This window comes from Cyphomyrmex costatus, unplaced genomic scaffold, assembly GCF_001594065.2.
Source record: "Cyphomyrmex costatus isolate MS0001 unplaced genomic scaffold, Ccosl1.0 scaffold30, whole genome shotgun sequence".
Lineage (NCBI taxonomy): Eukaryota > Metazoa > Arthropoda > Insecta > Hymenoptera > Formicidae > Cyphomyrmex > Cyphomyrmex costatus.
Genome location: NW_017277125.1, coordinates 1860972 through 1883821, shown reverse-complemented (window position 1 = coordinate 1883821; position 22850 = coordinate 1860972).

Genomic DNA, 22850 nt, shown 5'->3' with positions numbered 1-22850 from the left:
TTATATGCGATGACATAATTGAAACGCGAGCAATCTGTCGCCGCGTGTTAACCGAACGTGCGTACATCATGACTTCTCGTGGCCGGTGGCTGCGAGGATTGACAATATTTACCGTGCGCTAATATTGGCCTTTGCTATTGGCTATTTGCTAGTAAATAGAAAATTTCCCCGTAGTCCTGGATACTTTACCAGAGTATTAAAGTATCAACGAGACGTATACATCGAGCGAGACTATCCTCCGCCTTCACGATGCGCAAAACATACACAATCTTAGAAGACGTAAACTGCTCCGTAAAATAGAACGTCAGCATCTCTAAGTACAGTTACAGTTTTCTAAATGTGATGAGATAACTTCTTGACGCGAGCTGGAAGATTTTTCTGTGCGGAACGCGCGTCGTGTCGCGGGAAAGAATCGCAAGAGAACGAGACACAAGTCGAAACTAAAGTAAAGCACCGTAGAAAAATAACGGAGATAAATCGTAGCGTTACGATCGCAAAGGGTATGTCACTTTTGCGCTGTGACAGTTACACGGTCACGTCAGTCGCCAAACAACTTCTTCGTAGTTACAACAGTAAACTGCCGTGACTTTTATTTCCTATATACGTACAGAGACACTACACAGATATATACATAGACGTGGTACGTATCTTTCGCCTGACGGTCTGTGCAAACCTAATGTAGACACACAGTACCTGTACGGATGTTAAGACGTCACATTCGCGCACGACGCGTGGACGTATCGGAAATTATTAAATCTCCGTTAGCTTGAATTTTAACTCTTCCGTCAGCAATGGGGTTCTTTGAGAAATAGAACTAAAATGTAAATAAATATAACTATATTATACTTATTTCTTGGATATTTAAATTTATATGCCAAAATTTATAATAAAAAATTGATGATGTTTTTAGAGACCCAGTTGGCGGCGCGATGGAGAGTTAAAAGAAATGTCTGTTAAGAGGAATGACCGTAACTCGATCTCTTAAATTAAATAACATATTGTGTTATTTTTTTAACTTCTATGTGTTTAATTTACAAAATGTAAATTAATCCATTTCTATTATTAATTTCAAACTAAATATCGTCCATATTAATATGTATGTTTAATAAATAATTAACTAGATAATAGATAATAACTAGAATTAACTAGATAATAACTAAATTTGTATCAAATTGAATACATTTCTTGAATCAAATTGTGTAATTCTATTCATTTAGTCAGATTAACAACATATTGATTAAGAGCAGTGGCGATCTATAGAAATGATTAAAAATAACTCAAATTGAGTATAATTTTTTATACGAATTTAACAGTGTATAGTTAATTTTTGTGTCAAGTATTGCTGCTTACGTGACAGTTGACACGAGGCTTTTTGTATGTATCTGTGAAAAGAATCTCGTTATAAAACGTACTTGTGTACGCAGGGCACAGCCAGAGAAAAAGCTAAAGATAGCGACAAAACGAAAGAGAGGCGGTCGGTCACGCGACGTAAGAAACGAGCTATTCGTTGGATGTCTTTATCTCCGCGCTATTAACCGCAATGTTTCCTCAGTGCTGCTTAAAGGGTAAACGGTTTTCCTGTTAATTGTCCGCTGTTTCTACGGCGAAAGGAAACGCGGAAATAAGTCTCGGTCACGTAATGGTCATGATTAATGGATTACGACGCGCTGTAAATTATAAGTCGTGAGGTGTCGCAGGGAACAGTGGACACTCACGATCAGACACGGCGCGCAAGTAGCAGCGATACTGATATGGTCAGACAGTAGGTACGGCGCGCCTTAAATAGCTTAACAGGATAATGTCTTGATATTTTAATCTTATGTCACCACATTATAAGTATAATGTATAGGATGTTGAAAAATTATTCAGAGGATCATTAAATACTCGGTAAAATAAACTGAGAAACCTGTATACAAACATAATTGATTGTTTCTGTTAGAATACACAATGCAAATAATGTAGCAATAGAATTATTAATGGAACGTTGAACAAAATGACATTATTAATTAAAACATATTTATTACATCCGGATAATATTAAATCTCCGCCATATTCTCGTTGTAAATCGTTTGAGTTCCACACGTAACTGTTGGCAATACATCGTGTGGAATGTAATTTAGAGTACGAATACAAATTTAAAGATTAAGATACAAATCGAACGCGATATCAAACTACACAATAAGCATATATGTATACAGGCGGAATAATGTATCTCGTGTTGGAGGAGAAATAACTATGTGTACATATATCAACGGCATATTGGACTTTCATTCGATGGAATAAATATGTTCGAGGAAAATAACCTGTCCCTAGAGGGAAGACCATAGACAGGAGTGTAACAAGGGAAATACCGATAATAATGGAACAACAACCGTGGGATGATTATTATCAAAGTACGATAGGAAGGGAGCCGTGTAATCACGTTGCTATTATAACTAAACGGGGTTAGTCATAATTATAGAAATGTGCACCGGTCAACTGCACGACCAAATCGTCATAGATCCGCGTTGATCCAGCTCAGATGAGTCAAATGAATAGCAGCCGGTAAATAGATTGACGAAGAATGGCGCGGACACGACGCTATTGGACGAGAACACCCTTGCCTCCGCACATCGGCCAACTACTTCCGCACACGCCAAGAAGCTATCTCTCTTCCTGTCCCTCTTTGCTTTCTGCCGGGATGAAGGCAGCTTAAATAAGCTCGGCTTCGATAAGGATCGCAAGTAAGGGAAAATAAATTACTTCGTTCGTAATGTCGAGCGGCCCACCCTATTACCTCAGGCTGCTGCTGCTGCTAATCCACCCCTAGCCATTTTTGCGTTCACCCACTTTCCAACGCCTTGCTCGTTTGGCAGAAATAGCAAGGCGACATCAAAGACGCGGAAGTACTTTTCTCTTCTTTTTTTCTGGCACTCAAGATCAGAAATTTTTCTTTGATCGCGAACAAAACGGATATATATACATATATATATATATAGAATCATTTAATTAGCATCATAATGGTGGTAATACTCAATAATATGTTACACGCGATGTTTAATCGATGATTGCGCATGTACTTTTTCACTTTACACTGACGATTGTATTTTTAATTCGTTTCAAACATTCTCCAACATTTTTGTATTCTCTCACTGCACAAACTTACACTGCATTATCGTGCTTTTTTAATGCGTGTAAAAAAATACGAAAATTCTCTTCTTTCACGTTTAACAATTTCGCGCAACCATATTTTTGTTCGCTGAAACGTCATGTTGAATTCACTTTTGTATTTAATATTTTCCTTCATACCAAGTGTTCTACAATCATTGTACATTATCTGCAGTATTTCTGTAGTATTTTCGGCTTAATAGTTTAGTTTGTATTAAACATCTTGTAAGTCATATACATAATCAGCTCAGTCAACTGATATTGATAAATAATTATATCAATAAATTTTAATTGCTATATATGTATAAATTTCTTAATCTTATGTATTTACGTATCATAAATGTTTTTCCTTTTTTCTTTTATATATATTTTAAAGTATAATAAATTTAGCATAAATGTATCACATAATTTTTTCTCCGATCTTATTAAATTTTATATTTTAAGAATATATTAAAATTTAACATTTTTTAAATAAAAATATCTATTTCTTAAGCAATTTAATCTCTCTCCTCTCTCTCTCTCTCTCTCTGTGAATAAATTAATTATTTTTATTACTGACAATTACTCACAATTAATTTTTTATAATTCATTGCAAGTGAGATCTAGATTTAAACTGTCCTTATTAAAAAATAACGTGTTGTAGAACAGTTATAGAATATCTCACATATACAAACGTTTCATTTTATGTTTATTCTAGAGAGTTTGCATTTGGTATTCTTATTAGTTTTCTCGCAATTTGGTTCGTTAATAGGTCTCGAGAAATGCGAAATTTATGATGCACTGAAAATTACAATATAACGATCGATGTTGCTTAAAGTATAATCCGAAGATCTTTGGCCGACAGTGGGAATTTAAACGTTCGCCGTGGCAGTAATTGTGACACCACACATTTAACGTTCCCCCGCCGTCCCATCTGCACAGCCGTCCGTTTTCTCGTTACGGCGTTACCACCGGGGTGTGTACACACAAACCGAACGGTGGTTAATGGACCGGGGCAATAAAGCGAACGGCGTTACATCGATTACTGAAACGGAACTTTCCGCGATCCCCGGCAATAACTCTAAATATCGAGGTATCGGTCCGTAGCCTGGATTCTCCGGATTAGTTCAACCCAGTTAGTTCGCGACAAGTAACGGCCACTCTTCGACACCCGTTATATGTGAAACATTGTTGAGTATGGGTTCTCGCTAGCCTCTTCGTTCTTTTTACACATTTCTCTTCGCTGTCATTGCGGCATTTGTTATTTTTCATATTTATAAAGGCAATTTATTATTTATTCAAAACGATTAATCTCGAAACAAATATTAACATTAATTTATGTATTTCTCTCTCAGCACCGTTCGTGCAAATAATAATGAAATAGAAACGTGATGCAATGTAATATTCGGGCACTTTTTAATCCGTTCGTAATGCGTAAGCCTTACAGTTAGAGAAAAACATACAGACTTGCTAATACGTAATGACATTCCGTTTCATATTTCATTATCCGAGACATTTTACGTAGTTTATTTTATTTTAAAAGCTTTTCTTGTTATTCATGAAAGGATATTGCAGATATTTTTATTTCTGTCTTTTTATTTTCAGCGATCTCAATAGTAGATAAGGTATATCATATTGTTCATTGTATATTTTACGAAATAACTAGAAAAAAAAATTAACGACGCGCTTAACTATAGCAAGCTACGATGCGAGCAGTCATTCTTTTATACGGAACAACGAGAGACAAACGGATATTTCCAAATGGCTTTGTAAATTGGGAACGTCAATCGATACCCGCGAGAATTGGCGACTCAGCGAGGTGTAATAAAATAGACACAGATCAGCGGAGCGTGCTATGCCAATATCTCATAAAGTACAGTTGTTGAATACTCACGAAAACCGTCTCCGTAGGAGATGTGCAATATTAAGAAATAGTCTTGATCGGGTCGGTCCGTCTGCTCGTGCTGGAATTGAACCAACCGAATTCATGAGTCTACTTTCGTAGAAGTTTTCATGCAGCGAAGTACTTCGCCAAGTTTCGTTATTAAGCTTTCAAATTCGTAGTTGGCTGGCTCTCCGTTTTTTTTTCTTTTGCCCATTTTATTGTATTTCTTGAAGATTAGATACGGTTGTTGAACATAATTGACATCGTGATTCAACATTATTGTGAATTAAATAACAGCTTACTTGAATAAAATATACTTTGAACTTTTGCAAATAATAAAGAACAATAAAAAAGTTAAAAGAATAAATTATTTAAAATTAAAAAAAAAAGAAAAAAAAGAATTGCTAAAGTTTTTCGTTCTTATACACTTTCTTACATCACTATCGTCGTCGCTATATGAAGACTTAGATCAATACCAAAACTTTTCTAGAGATAGTAGTAAGAGATAGCGATCAGAATTGTGTCTGATTACGGAAAGAAATTTTATCTTCTGTGTCGAAGGCAGAAAGGGGCAGGGTTGTGGAAAGAGTCGCTTAAAGTAGAAATTACCCTTCTTTTATAACGTTACGAAGATACCGGAAGGATAACGAAAAGATGATCGAGAAATGGTGATGGAAGAGTACAAATAAGGATACATCTCAAAGATATCCAACTATTGTCGAGGTGAACTATCACTTACGATTGAAATTTAGAAGCCTTTTATTCGTTCCCTTTTCACGGTAGTAACCAAACCACTGACGCTTCATGTCAAGCGGATAAAGGATGCAGGATACACGAAGGATCACCTCGTATCCATGAAGTAGATTTGCAGTGAATAAAGTAGTGCACCCATGAAGTAGACTCGAGTGAACGCGGTAGCAACCGAATAAGACTGTGGTGAAACTAAAGGACAAATGAGAGACGACGTGAAGTGGACGACGGTGTATCGTGGCGAATTGTGCTTTTTCTTTTAACGAGCCGGTCGAGCGGCAAAGTTCTTTTTGCGGCTATTAACTTCACCGCGCGCGCGCGCGCGGCCCGTAGGGGAAACGGATTCATGTAAAATTCATTCAGAGTTGCCACCGGCAGTTCGGACGAAGTAAGAACTTGAAGAGAAAGCGAGTTTTATGAAATTTACCCTTTTATTGTGCCGCGACGAGAGCATCGAGATACATAGTTTTTTAATGAGTCACCTTCTCCATCTCGTCTTCCCTCGAATTTTTAGGTTACCGAGTGTGATTCGTATTAAAATTTATACTTCCTGAGCAGCAAAGATGTCATATTTAATTTTTATACGTTAGAAATTATTGTAGAAGGAAACGAGGCATTCTAGTAAAAATGTTATTATTCTTTTCGCTAAAGTTGCGAGTATTTGGTGGTGGAACCAAACGCCTAGCGATAAGATGATTAAGATGAATTACATTTTGTAAATAAAGCAGATGGTTTTACGATGTTACTTTTTAACTGTAAAGTTTTCTCTGTTTAATGGATTGTTCTTTTAGAATCTGCTTTCTCATAGCGGTTAGCGAATGAATTTCTTGAAATCTGCTTTACCTCTATATCTTTTCTTTTATTTCCTCTTTCTCTGAAGCTTGCAATAACTTTTTAATTCGTACCACTCTTCTGACATCAGCCAGTTCCGTTTCCGTCAAGCATCGTGCTGTTTACAGAACTCTTCAGCTAGCCGTATCACCACGTTCTGCACATTCTTCGAACTTATAGCGCAAACATCCAAAGGGGTGCCTCAGGGGTGAGTCCGCGTTACTTCCGGCATTACTTCTGGGCAAAGAGTTGAACGAGCGAAGAGTAGTTATTGCTCGGAATTTACTGCCCCTCCTTACACATAGCTGGAATTCCTTTTTCAAACGCGAAAAGGAACTGCAAGAGAGTTATAATGCAAAAGACACGCTGACAAGAAAGACGGAAGGTCTTTTCGGTAGAGTTCACTCTAATTTTGTTTATAAAATTAAGAGGTGGTATTGAGAAATAGAAGACCTCCTTATAGAGATATACTATATATTACCTCTTTAGAGAAAACGAGGTCAACAATAGAAAGTCAGACTGTAGCCATATTATAATAAGAAATCAATTAGCGAGCTCCAGCAATTAGCTTTGAATTTTGTCGCGCAAATCATCGCTTTAGCGGATATCGTTTTACATTTTCGATTCGACAGTCGAAGGTACCTTTATGCAAATATGCGGAACGCGGCTTCCATTATCCTATGCATAGTGCCGTGTAGCGTTAAGATCCATGGCGGGATGTGCAACCATCATTTGCTCGAAATAAGGGTTGGATATCTACCGGAAGTTTAGCTCACGCTCTTACGAGAGCATCGCGCGCGCGAATATTTGCCCTGGTGTTCGGCGCCTTCCACGCTAATAAACCGTTCCTCTCGCTACCGTCGCTAATTACTTACTCGACGAACGAACGCCCTTTGCGCTGTGCCCCATCCATCGAAGTATGCCCTATCCGTGCGTCGCTCCTGCAATCTCACACCCCTCTAAGCGCGAAACTACTTACTACTCCTTAGTCGTGCGAAAGGTATTTTCGGAATTTCCGCGAGATTGATGCCTTGTACAACAGCGAGCGCTTTATTACCGGACCAACACATACAAATAATTAACGAAAGTTACGCGGTATATGGGTTCTCTCTCTCTCTCTCTTCCTCCGTGTAGTCTTGGTACATCATTAAATGCCAACGTTTCGTGTACATCGCAGTTCACTTCATCAGGGTGAAAAAAAACCTGGTGAAGAGTACGGGTTACAGTTTTTGCTTCTTGCCCTGATGAAGTGAGCTGCAACGTTCACAAAATGTTGGCATTTAACAAAATATCAAAAGACGAAGATAACCCAACACAAATCGCGTAATTTGAAAGAAATAAATACCCGTGAAAAGTATAATAAATAATTCAAAAGGTTTTAGCTGAAAAAGGCAGAGGAGAGTCACATGACTTTTGATGAAAATTTTTGTTAAAAATATATATTGAAGAAAAATTGTTTATAGAAATTATTTAAATTTAATTCAGACATTAATAATTATAGTGAAAACGATGTTACCATATTTTCATTAGCGTAACGTCATATTTTAAAGAGAATTGAGAAATTCATGAACATTTTATTACTTTTACACAAAAATGAAACGAAATTTTACTCTTTTTAATTGAAATATCTTTTAAATCCTATTCTTTTATATATATAAAATATATATGATATATATAACTCTTCAAAATTGTTATATTTTTTATTATAATTAAGTATTTAAAATTCTCCTTTTTATAAAAATTTAAGCTGTTTTAAAAAATTATTTAAAAAAATTAATATGATTAAAAGATCTGAACAATTCAAGAATACGTACAAATTAATATATTACAAACTTATTTTAAATATTTGATCAAATTCTTATATTATGTGAAAAAAACTGGAGAACCTCCTTAAATTCACTTTTACGATAAAGTTTTAATCACGTGTATTTTGTTATTTATAATGTATTAAATCTGCAATGAAGATATAATAATTTTCTATAATCTCGAGAACCTTAACATAAAATTCTGATATATACACATATATATACGTGTATTAGTTTCGAAAGATATGCATCTATATATGTATAACATATATTATATTTTCATACCTATTATATAAGATTTCCGTTTTAATAAATAAGGGCACATATTGAATTAACATTTAAATTATTAATAATTACTATTTAAATTATTTTAATAAGAGAGCGAGAGATGAACATTAATTAATCGGTGTTGTCCCGTGAATTTCTCAAATTCCCAAGTATCTGCAATCCCTTTCACGTTAGGTACTTCGCCTAGGTCGAATCGACCGAAACTCGGCAGAAACTTTCGCTCAAGTGCGACCAGGCGTTGCGGGTGGATAGAGTTAGCAAGAGAAATAGAATTAGAAGGCACGAGTGGAAGGCCTTAAATTTATGTAATTAAGGGTAGGTATTTTCAATTTGATGCGTTGTGCTCGTTAACATTAAATCTAGTCGGTAAACTATCTCAGGTGCATCTCGATCAATTATCTTCCTCGCAAAATGTTAAGCGTACAAATTTGTACGAAACCAGGCGAAATAGGCCCTTCATCGGACGTTTCAGGATGCCGCTGACGTGGTTTTTGCTTTTGACAGTCCGCTTTCACAGAAGACGCTAAGAGATCGCGTCGTTCAAACTCCGCGGATTGCTTAAACTTAGAGTGGCACGAGGGAAAGACGAGTAAATCAAGAAAAAAGGAGAAAAAACAGTGAAAGAAAAGTCGCTTGGCTGTCAATCGTGGGAACGAGTAAGTTATTAACGTTTTAAATCGCTCGAGGGCCATGAGGACTTTGTTGCGGAGGAAGACTGTTTAAACTTGAAACGTTTAGTCCTCTTCCGCGCTCGTCTCCGACGATATTGACAGCGACGCCGACAACGACAGCGACAGCGACGACGGCGATGGTGGTTTCGCAGGACACCCGTGGATGACCCCGTACTCGCATCCATGTAGACGCTCGTCTCGTATTCCCAGAGGGTTTAATTAAGAGGGCGTGTTGTCGGTGCCTCGTCGCCGTTGATCAATAGCTCAAGGGGTACTACGTGCTGTGATCCTCTCCGTTTCGCATCCATCTATCCCGATTCCCTGTCTTCTTCGCAACCTCTTACGGTTCGACGGCGAGACGAGTTGGCTCGATCTATCTAACCGACCATCTTTCTCCTGCCGAGCTGGCTTCGATTTCTGTCACTAATACTCGACGAGCTCTTTGATGTCGAGAACTGGAAGACACTGTCATCGCGTCGTCATGGATACCTATGGTACTTGAGAAGCGGAGGAAACCTCTTAGCCTCCTTTCCGCGTGAAATTAAGCAGTCCTCTTTTACGTGATCAGGAAATCAAGTACACATTCTCATCAATAATGCGCCCTGCGTCGTACTCGTCTTGATTTCATACACTTGACGTGTATGCACCATTTAATTGAAAGATCAATCCGTTTTATTGAAAGTGCAATATGATGGTACGAGACGTAGCTACCATCTTGAATCTCAAAGTCCATCTAATTGAAAATAGAACGAGATAATAGCTGTGCCATGAAATATAAGAAACTATATGTATTACAATGTACACTACAAATATTTGCTAATCAAATTATAACTTCTAATAAAAATTAGATGAAATTTAATATTTTTAATTTTAATTTCCGAATGTGAAAGTCAAGCAAACTTGATGGAAAAACTACATTAGATTTACTTTGCATTTATTTCAACGCAGAAATTATCGCCAAATATTTATAAACTAAAGAAGATAAATGTGTTTTATCTGTACGAGAAATACGAATATTTTCCGTGGGGATTTTTACATAACGTCTGTATTAGCGGTAAAGCTAATAAACCACGGATAGTTCTTCTTTTCACCCATTTTAATGGCGTTTTATATTGGGATTGGCAGCCCGAAGGCAATATCGGTATCGATATTCTTCGCCAGTATCGAATATTTGAGAGTGTTGTTTTAACAGAACGGCTTCAGCGAATATCCTCTTACATTTCCTATATAAAGCGATGAATGAGATGAAAAGTATCACATATGTGCTCCATTATTCAAGCGGTATTGTTGGGATAATTCTTATTTATGTAACATGACATAGCAAACAACTACCGTTAGGAATCAACAAATAAATTCATTGATTTAATGTATACACAACATTTCGTGCCATTAATGTAAATACGCGAAGCTTTGGTAAAATTGCACGTGTGAATTCAGGGAAGAATGTGAGGGATATAAGGGATTCCACACGGAATTATGGAATTTATTATGATAATACACACTGATGGTAACTTCGCCTTTTCTCATATAGGATTAAACTACGCGACAAGCGATTTCTGCGTTACACCGCTTAACATGCAAATTCAATTTTAACAAATTTATACTAAACCGAGTGATGCGGCGCCCCCGACCAAAGTAATCTATTTACAAAGTTTTGAACCGGTCCTGTACTTGAGACTCAATTAATAACGGAATTAATGCACCGCCTCGGTATAAAGCGCATTTATGAAACAATGATGCTCAAAGCGGTACAGATTACGCTAAAAAGTTGCGTGTTCAACTTTTTCTGGATTATAGTTTAACAAGTTTAATTTATAATTTATATATATATGGTGTATATATATATCTTAATACAAAAAAAACTATATTATATATAACGAAAAACTTAATAAGTTTCAAGAACCCACGTAACAAAAAATGGCATATTTACGTTGAAACACATGTGAGTTCTTGAGACTTATTAAGTTTTTTGTTAATATGATATATAGTTCATTTTGTAGTAAGATTTTTAAAGTTTAATAGTTTATATATTCTTAATCTATAGTAAGACTATTATACAAGACTGTATTTGAAAAATACTAATAAAATATTATTAATAAACTTTATTGATTCTAATACTTGTTAGATAGAAATACGCATTAAAATGCATTTTTTGGAAAACACTATTTTTGTAAATTATTTGTAGAGACCTTTATCAGGACTTATTATGTATTAATAATATAAATGTATCTAAGAAAATAAAATGTATTTTAGACATTAGATTCATATCCTTTAGTTTGTGAGTGAGTGGGTGATTATAAATTCTGGACAAAACTCTTTTGAAAGGATTCTTTTCTTCAAATAAATTTTAATCGAGTTGTTTCGGGAAAAAAGCGAGCGAATAAATTCTGGTAACAGTGTTAGATGCGCAGTCTATAGTGTTACTTACTTTATAAATTGTTGGACCAGCAGATCGTAATGTGCTGAATCATTTAACCACTGTTGGCGCGCCGCGATGATTAAGCATGAAAAACGCTCTCGCAGCGAACCTCACGAAGCACTGCTAAATCCCGCCACTTCTGGAATTTCTAGTATCAAAACTCATCCTTGAATTCGAGATTAGTACAGTACGCGCGCGCAAACGGTAGAAGCGATAGTTTGTTTGTTGCTTCAGTTGAACGGTAGGTAGCTTGTATGAGCAGCAAAGCGCTACTAAATAATTTGTGAGGACAGTGAAATGGAACATGGAATTTGCAGGATTAGCTTTTAAGCTATAAACTCGTACATATACAACTAACATCATTTACAAATTTTCCACACACAGAGATGTATAGTCAAGAAACAACACCTATCTCTAAAAATTGCTGATTACTTGTGGAGGAAGATCGTTGATACTGATATATCATTTTGTTTTTGGATATAAAAATAAAATTTTAGAAACATATAAATAGAAATCAGAAAATGTCTATCAGATAGTCTGTCAGATAATACAACAGTTTTTACAATATTGTTGATTATCGCAATTTTGCGATACTTCACCTTTTTGTAAGATAAGCAGAAATGAGCATCTGACAAAATAAGTCTCAAAATTGATACATTAGACAATAATACCACATGTTTCTATTTCATTTTTCATATCATTTTTTTTATCAGACTTCTAGATGAGAATTCTACTTTAATATATATATATAGCAGAAGAATGACAAAAAAATAGATAAAATCTTTCCTGCTTTGTTGATTACGCCTATAATGCGATTCGAATTTCTGCGGATGTTAGGAAAAATACCTATCGTGATGTAAATTGCATGCAAACGGTTAAGTAGTCGCGTTGTTCGGTGGATGATCATCGATTTTCAAAAAAGCAGTCGTGTCTGACATACACCAGAAAAAGATAGATGCGACAGATTCAGGGAAGCAGTGCAGAGAATGACATCAAGGGAAGAAAAGAAGGTGAAGAGCAAAAGAGAATCAAAGGAAATAATGTCGGTGAGAAAATGGTAGCACGAAAGAGAAAGATCGAAAAATAGAGGATGGGAGGAAAAGAGAGAGAGAGAGAGAGAGAGGAAGAGTAGGAGGAGGAGGAGGAGGAGGAGAGAGAGAACTGTCGAAATAATATATACAAAGCCATAAATCGAAGGTGTGCTGCCGACGCAGCAACAGTGTTACCGACTATGCAGGTCAGAGGATGAATTCTACCGTTCGCACTCAGATGCGTTATCCTGGTAATGTAACGTGCCCTAACTGTGTGCGCGCGCGCGTTCGTAAGGGGTTGAATGTGAACGAACAGAAGATAGAGATATTAATCCCACAAGTAACTCACCGCGCAGTAAACCTCGGCAAGTGCGGCGTGTGTACCGGGTGTCCCACTAAAACGAGACACCACCCGGATGCCACTGATTTACGTCCGAAGTCGCCGCGAAGTTCGCGGGGCCGTGGCACGAGTTTACCGGGCTTTTTGGCACGTTCGTGCCCCCTCCCCCTCCTGACTAATTGCCGAGATCCTCGACGTGGTGTCGCTAATTCGGCGCTTATCAAGACTAGCACGTTTAAGGGTATTCCACCTGCACTTTTGGCTGCAACGACTCTTGGACACTCGCGCCGGCAGCTCCGTTATTAAGTATGCGTTCGAGGCGTAAACTTAAGGAATAATAAGAAACCTCGAAATTAATGTTTTACTCGGATTTATATAATTAAAAATATTGCTTGTCTCTTTATTTTACATTCACAGTAATAAGATAGCAGAGGATATCCGATATTTCTTTGTCTCGTGAGAAATTCTAACGGATATTAAATTTTTCCAATTTATCGAAAGAAATAAGTAATATCAGAAGAGGAAGAAAAAAAAGAGCGAAGGCTGCAGAATTATAATTAGCCGCGGCAAATGTCTCGATTTTCATGGATGAACTATTAATAAAACGCAGTATTGTTTTAGCAGCGAATTTCTTTAACAAAAAGTGTTTCTTAAATTTTTTTTCTGTCGTCGGTTTGTAGCTTGTTCGCGAGATAATAACTTATTCCAAATAGCAGAACTCGCGGGTCGTATAATAGCTCACAGACGGTTAACCGTGAAATTAATTTCTTGGCAATGTCTCTTTTTGCCATGCCCGCCGTCGAGCCCGGGTCGTGCTGTTTTCCATTTTTCCCTCGCTCTCACCACTCTCGAAAGCACGTGACAAATGAATTGGACGTAATCCGAATGCCCATTGTTTCGCTTTAACGATAGTCTCGCCGACCGGGTACGTTGCGTCGTCGTACCAAACACATGGAAGTACCGACGCCTTTTAAATGCGATATCTCGGCCTGTTAGAGGCAGACATGTACAGAACGAACCGGCAGAGTTCACGACAAAAGCGATGCAGTCTTCTCTGAGTTCGAGGAATTTGCCTAATTTATTCTTACATTCCTCTCAATTTTACAGCATGACTCTCCTGTATTTGTAAAGCGATACTGCGGGAATCAAATTCAGTTATTATAAAATATTCTTCGAGGAATTTATGACGCTGTAAAACCATAATAAAATATTTGTATTATATTACATTGATTTTTTGTATCCGTTAATTTTAAGCAGTTTAACTGTAAGTAGAATTTTATTTATATCATCTAATTATATGTTTTAGTATCAAGTAAGTTAATAGTATTTTCATTTTATTTTTAATTTGACTCTTCGCTCTTTTTTATTTTTGTTGATTATTTTTGTATTATATCTTCTTACTGAATTAAAATAAAGAGAAAGAGAACGTACGAAATTTACATATCTATTCTGCTCGCTGTATGCAATGCTGTTATATGATATCGAATACTAATTAATAATTTCCACAGTTGTATAGATATATTCAAAACGTATCACTGCGTTTGATAAGAACCGGAATTTTTTATAAACAAATATGAGGGACAGAATTGAAGAAATTAAATGCAATGCGTGGACAATAGCATGTCGATACATGATAATAAATGAACATTTGTTCCTCGCGATCTGCTCGCGTGTCGGTGGTATGCAATTTCGATGAGCACACCAATTCACGCCGTGAAAGTTGTTTACGATCACGCGCCGAAAAATACTGGGACGCCGGTGGGTTTTCGCACATCCCCCGACTCTTGTAGATTCTGCTATAGTGGGCGCAATTGTGCCGATATTGTCTCGCTGCGTTTCATTGGAATTTGTTAAAGTATCGCGCTTCGTTGGAATAATAAGCTCGATAAACTGGCAAATTCTCCGATGCTCGTTTTGTCAATGTATCGCGGTCAATAAATTAGAAAGTATCTATCTATCTGATTCTATACAGAAAGAAGAGTTTCGCTGAAGTATCTAAAAATTTAGCTAACTACAAAGATCTAAAAATAATTTTATTTAACCCCTTAAAATAATTATGTACGAAACGCATGCATAATAAATAATGCTACAAAGAGTCTTGAGCGTCCTAGCATTTTAAGCGTCTTGCATAACTATTTTGATAGTTTAACAAAATTACTTTCAGATCTATATTATATTAAAATTGCGCATGAAAAGAGCAATTTTATTGAAATATCTAAAAGTTTAGCTAGATGTAAATCTTATAATAATTTTACAGGACTATATCAAAATAATTATGTAGACTGCTAAGCGCTGATAACACAATGCTGCAAAATGTTTTAAAACCGTTCTTTCCGTATAGTTTTATCTGGAATTATCGATGTACACGATTAGAATTCTCGCACTGAAACTCGTCTTGATATCGTCGAAGCAGAAATGAAAACGTAGGAAAACTTGAAGCTTGAGACGATGTAAGTCGAATTATAATCAGCATCATTATCCGATTTGCATATCGTCACTGTTCAAGGTTCTATGGAAATGTACGTGTCTCAACTGCGCTTCTAGTCCTCGAAATCATACTCTTAGCTACTGCCCCGGAAGATTTTATGGTGATGGACGACTTCCTCCCGTGCCGGGGAACTCGGTGGACACCCCTTCATTAAACGCATGTTGCGAAAGCCATCGGAGGGGGCGAATCCATTGGGTAGTGATTTTCTCGACATGATTACACATCTAGCCAGTTGTACCAGGCACCAGATCTTCCAGGCAGCCGTGCAGTCGCACGTTTCCCCCGTCCGTCGACCCTGTTTGATCGATATCATTTTTTACGCGACTTAAACCTTCTTTTTTTTTTAGACTTAACGAGCCCCAGGACGACGTAACTTTCTCTCATGCAAATTACCCGTTCGCCTGAAGCATTAGTCGGAATAAAAAGAGTGCGTCCACAGGGAACGCTATCTAATATCTCCGTTAATATTATTATAGTTCTCTGATTGACAGCAATTCCACAATCTACTAACGTTATTATCGTCACCCTAACGTTTCACTTCGACCGCCTACGGTGTGCTTGCTGATGGGAAACGCTGATTAGATTCGATCTGTCGCTATTAATCGATATTCGAAAAAGGCAGAAATAGAAAAGGCATAGGGGGGATCATTATAATTTGATATATCTTTTATTATTTTATTATTTAGTCGAAGAATCAAATATCGTAAATTTAATTACTCGATGCTTTCATTACGAGCTCGATTTTAACAACATATTTCTTGAAACAACCGGCTGTTAACTTGAAGTCGAATATTTCCTTAGTTTTCTCGTCCCTTCCTCGACCATTATGAATATAACATCACGGAGGCAGATACGGTGCTTTTACACGTGTCCCCTCCGTCCCTTTCTAGAGTCTCCAAAACCTTGCGATGCTATTCATTCGCACTCTTTCAGACCGTGACGCGCGTGTAAAGATAAGAGTGCTAGACTTTGATAGCGAGCTGTCTCATACACAAAGGGTCTCAAAACTCTATGAATATGGCCGACATTTTGTCAATGATATTCCGTCGTCATTCCGTGTATATACCTCAGTAAGGACTCGTCTACTTGTACTAAAATTAGCTAAGCTTGAATTAATCGAGTTGTGTTTGTAATCATAAATGAAATATAAAGTAGATCGATCAATTTTCACAATTATATCCTCGTGCTTCCATCAGTTTTGTGATGATTTTCTTCACGAAATCAGTCTTACAACGACACTTTTATAATATAACGGATAATAATCTGCACGGCGGTACAGCGATGATATTACAGTTTGTTTGGACATGCGTTAAGAATCAAAGCGAATGATCATATTTAAATAATTTAACAACTTTTATAACATTTTGTAGCAATCATTTCCAATATGAATGTTTAATAACGTGAAAACGCTGAAAATATGTGTTTGAAAGCTTTGAAGCTAAACTTCGACTAAAACTCTGAATCAAATTCGAATAAAAATTTTCCCTTCCAATGTTGATTTTCTGGATTTAAAACAAATGATTTCGCGCATTGATGGTAATTACATTTAATATTAGTACGAGTGAATAATAAATGTATCCTACTAAAATTACATTTAGTTATGCACATTTTTCTCGTATTACTAGACGTTACATGCGAAAAATATCAACGATATTTTCAAGTTTGAGAATGCATGATTATCTTGCATTTATCGCGCATTTACGGCATTATTTTTTCCGATCGAACGCTTTCTTCGCTATGATGAAAAATAATCCGATCTGGGGATTGCTATAAGCCGGTTAGTAAAGCTTGTGCTGTGACGCTTTGCACAAAATCACGTTTCTCTCTGTTATAGTGAAAATATTATTGATAAAAAAAAGATAGGAATTGACGATTGACACGCACACCCCCAGCAGGAAAAACTAAACGTCTGTCGAATTGCCGATTTTTATGTACACAAATTTGACTTGTTGATTTAGTTCATAAAATGTACATGTACGATATTCACACAGTCATGTAGATACATTCAAACCTGTCGGCGTTCTATTTTATTGATGTATTGTGTTGATTATTGCTGAACGATTTAACAGATTTTTAACGACTCGATTTATACAATAACTGCCGAAAGATTTCTCAACTTTCGATGTCTCATTTTTTAAATCATGATTGTTTTGATAATTATTTGCGGATAATTAGTAATTGCTGCACATAAAGATTGTTAATATCAATATGCATACGTTATAATATTGCGTCTATGTTAGAGAAAAAGATGATAATGTAGGTCTCTGCTCTGTTAAAGTTTCACTTAAAATTCTATTATAATCAATATCACCTCTCACAAAAGGTTTTTATCTTGTTCTTAAATAGATATTGGAGCTGTAAAATAATTGCAGCTACAACTGCACGTCCTTTTTGATAATAATTGATCTTTATCTATTTATCCATAGTATATCAAAGTTTTATCGTATAATTTTTAATGTCAAATTTAACGTACGTAGTTTAAAGTTTGTAAATAAGTCACACGAATTTATATCCTAAATTAATTTTTAAGGTGCTACTTTTCTATTTTAAGAAGATAAGTAAATTTATAAATAACTATATTTTCGAAGAACATAATTAAATATAAACTTTGTCAATATTCCTATATATGGTCCGTTAATAAGTAGATAATGAGATGCATTGCAAAGTATTTTTCGTTATAAATCTTTGTGTTTATCATTTTAAAATAATCTTAAAAAATCCTTAGAGATATTTGCGAAGTGAGAAAGTACTCGTAATAAACATTTACGAGGATAAGATCAACGTAAAGGTATTGCTAGGAAAATGTATTCATGAAAAAAACTTCTAAATCTGATAATATCTTAATACGTTTAAAATTTTCTGTGAATTCGAGCTATTTAGACTTCATGAGAAGCTTAAATAGATTAAAAAGAAACAAGATATAATCTACAAAAATGTAAGGGAAGTCTACTTTACCATCATATTCGGATATAATCACATCCAGTATTAACTAGTATCTAGATATGTATAGAGATGTTTTTATGTCTGAATTTGTATGTTTGAGTTGGATTATTCGTATCCAGATAAAAGCATCTGAATTGCTTTTCAGATCCATTTTCAGTTACACTTTCATATATGTACTTTTTGTCTGTAATGGAAAAAAATGTCTTTTTAAAGATATTTTTTTTGTGATTATTAATGCCGTAGTGGTAGATGAACCAATTCTTTAAATTTTATATGATTAAAATTACGTAGAAAAAACAACTAATAGTGTATGAAGGTTCTCTCTTATTTGTCAAGCAAAATGATATCGCATCAAATGCACGTTTTCCTCGATGAAAAATTTATTTTTAGAATTTAACACAATTCTACGTTCATCAGTACCGGTTGAACGATTATTCAGCACTGGTAGTTGAATTTTAGTACCGCAACGGAACAGACTGCTGGATAATGGTATTTGGAAGCATTTTTAGTACGTAACAGTGACGACAAATAAAGTGGAAGTCGTAATATAAATAAAAAATATTAATGAAATATTTATTCCGTATATTTTGTGCATATTACTATTAATATAATAAAATAATTTAAAAGTATATGAGTATTTGTATCTATAATATATACATTTTAATTTGTATTTTGTATATGGAAAGTATTTTTTCTTAGAGTTCACTTTGAAAATATGGTAGTCGTGGGACAACATTGTATTTCGAAGAATTTTATGTAAGTTTCTCTTACATACTAATAAAACTATAATATAATAAAATATAAAATATGTTTAATTAATTTTACTAAAGTTTATGGTAAAAATCTTTAAATCATTGTACCACACAACCACGTTTTCAGGGTACATTTTAAAAGAAAAAAATTCTTTCCATATATTTAGATACATTTTTTCATATATATCCGTATATCGAGATATATTTTAAAAGTGACTTACTCATCACTAATTATATCGTATCTTTTATTATTAAAACTTATTTTATTTTTTTATTTTGTAAATTGTCTTAATCATTTCAAGTATGTTTTATATAAATCCTTTACTAAATTATTTTCTTCGCGATGTCATTGACCAGAATATATTTAAAAAATAAAAAAATTACATAAAAAAACAGAATGGGATCCCATATTATCACCTTTTCCTTTAAAAATCACGCAGTAATACTTGTAGAACTTTTAAAAAGAGCTATAAAAGAAACTACTTTGACTTCCAAGACAATGACTAGAACATGATAGCTCTTTTGACCAGAAGCTACGTGTAACTTCGATACTATTTACGACACCAATGGCAGTAAACGAGACCCGCACCGTGCTATAAAAATCCCAGGCCACGCGATTACGACCATTTTCTTTATTTCTCCTCTTTTGCCACGAGCGATGCTGTCGTAATGCATCGTACAAAATATCCCATGACGTTGAACATGGCTCATTTGTGCAGCATCTTTTACCGGTGTTATCAAGCAAATCACCTTCCTCCCCGCTGTCTTTGGATAATCTACGAGCTACATTGTATCCATGATATCGTGGAAAGCGATTAAATTTCCTTGAAACGTGGGAAAAACTTCATGAATGCTATCGTGATTTCCGAATTTATTACGCTGTCAAGGAAAAATCGAAGTAAGAATTCAATATTTTATAAGAATTTCACACACACGAAAATAATTCTTGGTATAATTACAAGACGAATTTACAATTTTATACTACATGTATTTTCCAAAGAAGAATTTCAAATAAAATATATATAAAAAAAATTATAGACGCGCGTTTCGCAAGATATTAAAATTATTCAAAAATGTAATGTCGAAGATAATAAAAGGACATATTTGAGCCACGATGTATTATAAAAGTATTTATGAGGTCATTTAATTATGATGTAGTAACATAATTCAAATGAAATCTTATTCATGAAACACTTTTTTAGAAAGACTAACTAACTTAATCTCGAGCATCTTATCTTCGAAAGATAATTCGTGTCGCGTAAATGACGAAAGATTGTAATCAAAGCGCAAGAACGTAATGATAAAAGGCGTTGCACATCCAAGGCGCATGTTGAAACGAGCTCGATAGAGGCTTGCAGCCGGAAGGTATAAAATGCGGCGAAGGAGTAATCTTGTGGCGCGACGTGCTTCTTAAAGGGAACGAGCTATTAGCGAGCGGCTCATCCTAGTTTAGGACGCAGCGGCGACGTCCGTTTCTTGGGACGAAGTACCTGAACTTTGACGAGCGTCCGCAAGATATTAAACCGAAACCAAACTAACTTCCTCGTCTGCGCCCTTCCATCTCCGCTTGAGCGCGGTGCAGTTCGTCGGCTAGTTAATTACTTAGGTTCCAGACATGGGAGATGGAGATTCTAAGGTCTCTCCGCGTTTCACATAATGTCGAATGGCGCTTCATGCGACTATCTCGCTATCGCAGGAAGCAGTTCCATGCTCGAAAGCTCGAGAAAATGAAATCTATTCGAATGGACTATGCGGTAGGCAATAACTATCCAACCAGCACACCCTTCTTTAGCATTATCGTGAGGCTTCTACTTCGTAGGAGCATGCAAGAGCCCCACTCTTCGTCTTCATCCCCACCAGCGGCCTCCTGCCGCTTCTCAGCAATTTCGCGCAAAAGCTTGGAAACTTCGCGGCACTTTGTGCTCCATTGTTTGACTTGTGCTCTAACTATCCGTTCCTAGAATCAACCTAATATTTTACTTCAGAGAACGAACGGTCCGTCTCGTATGATGGAGAGCTATTGGAAAGTACTTGTACCCAATTGACCCTCTCTCTTTCTCCAGCCATTTCTTATGAACCTACCTGCCAGTGTCTTTCCCTTTATCTTTTTTCTCGTTTCTCTCTTACCTGCATGCCCCTTTTCGCTCTAACTGACGAGCATACTGCTAGTACTGCTGCATTCGCAGAAACCACATCTCTTTTGTTCGAGCTGTGGATGTTCGATTTAAAAAGTTTCGACCAGCCTGAGGTGATTCGGCGAGGTTTCACTGTTAGTTTCTTACGTCGATGATATCCAAAGTAATCAGAGTATAATTACTCCTATCTCTGCGGGTAGTGGATCTTACCTCCACTATAACTTACGCTAACAATTCGCTCGTATTACAGACAAGGAAATACATTCCTGAGCAAGATAACAATTTCTCGATAATTAACGACCGAATCTCCTGCGTAAAGAACTTTATTTCCACAGGCGTAATAAAAAATCACGCGGTTGTAATGCCGACGAGGTACTTTCGTCGAATGCAGCCACGTTGAAAAATCGACGAGGTAAAATCGCATAACTTTCTGTTCGCGCTTCGCGCCGAATGCGGCTTACTCGTTGTTACTCACCGCTTAAATCCATTAGCGCGTCGCGGATAAAACCCTAACGTTAGATAGAACGGTAGAAAGGCAGAGAGAGAAAGCACGCTTTGGAAATGGTCCCACCGATTATACCGTCGTTTCTGGAAACGTCTCGGCAGCCTCATCCCAATAGCGCTGCTCTTCCATTCGAACGGAATCTTGTCATTCTGAAGCGACGATTGCCGCGTCAAACTTCGAGCGGCTCTCTTCAACGTCCTATCTGGAACACTTTCCTCTCGATTCGGACCAACTTCCTACAGTGCGAATTCCATATGAAGGGATGAGACGGGGCGACGCAACGACGACGTCTAAAGAACTTCGAGGGCGCGTTGAATCGATTAAATGGCATTCCGAGCTACGAAACTTTTCTCTCCCGCGAATTCATAGCTCACTCGGCTTTTTGCCCGGATTATGTCAAGATTGCTAGAGATCGCCTGAGATTTGTCCCGCCGCAATATCGTCCCTTCTTTCGCTATTTCCTCAGTGTACGACACCCGCGAGAAATTTTATTAACCTCACATCGTCCAAATATTAAAAATATAAATCACCAAGATACTAATAAAAGTAAAAAAAATAAATAAGGTACCAATCAGCCATCTGTCGAAAGCGTAATAATTAATTTATTTACTTTGAACGAAATTAGCATTAAATCTCAAATCCTGCATACGTAATGAATCTATTAACTACTTGCAATAATTAACACGGCAATTAATAATTATTGTTCTGTCATAATTAATTATTGATTCTTGAATTTATAATATTCATTAAATTCACGCGCTTGAATTAACGTCCACCTAGGCCGTTCTTAAACATGTGTAATACATGGTCGTTGTCCGTAATTGTATATTAACTGAAAGAGAATTAAATGTCGCGATAAGAAGCTTCCATCCATAATGTAT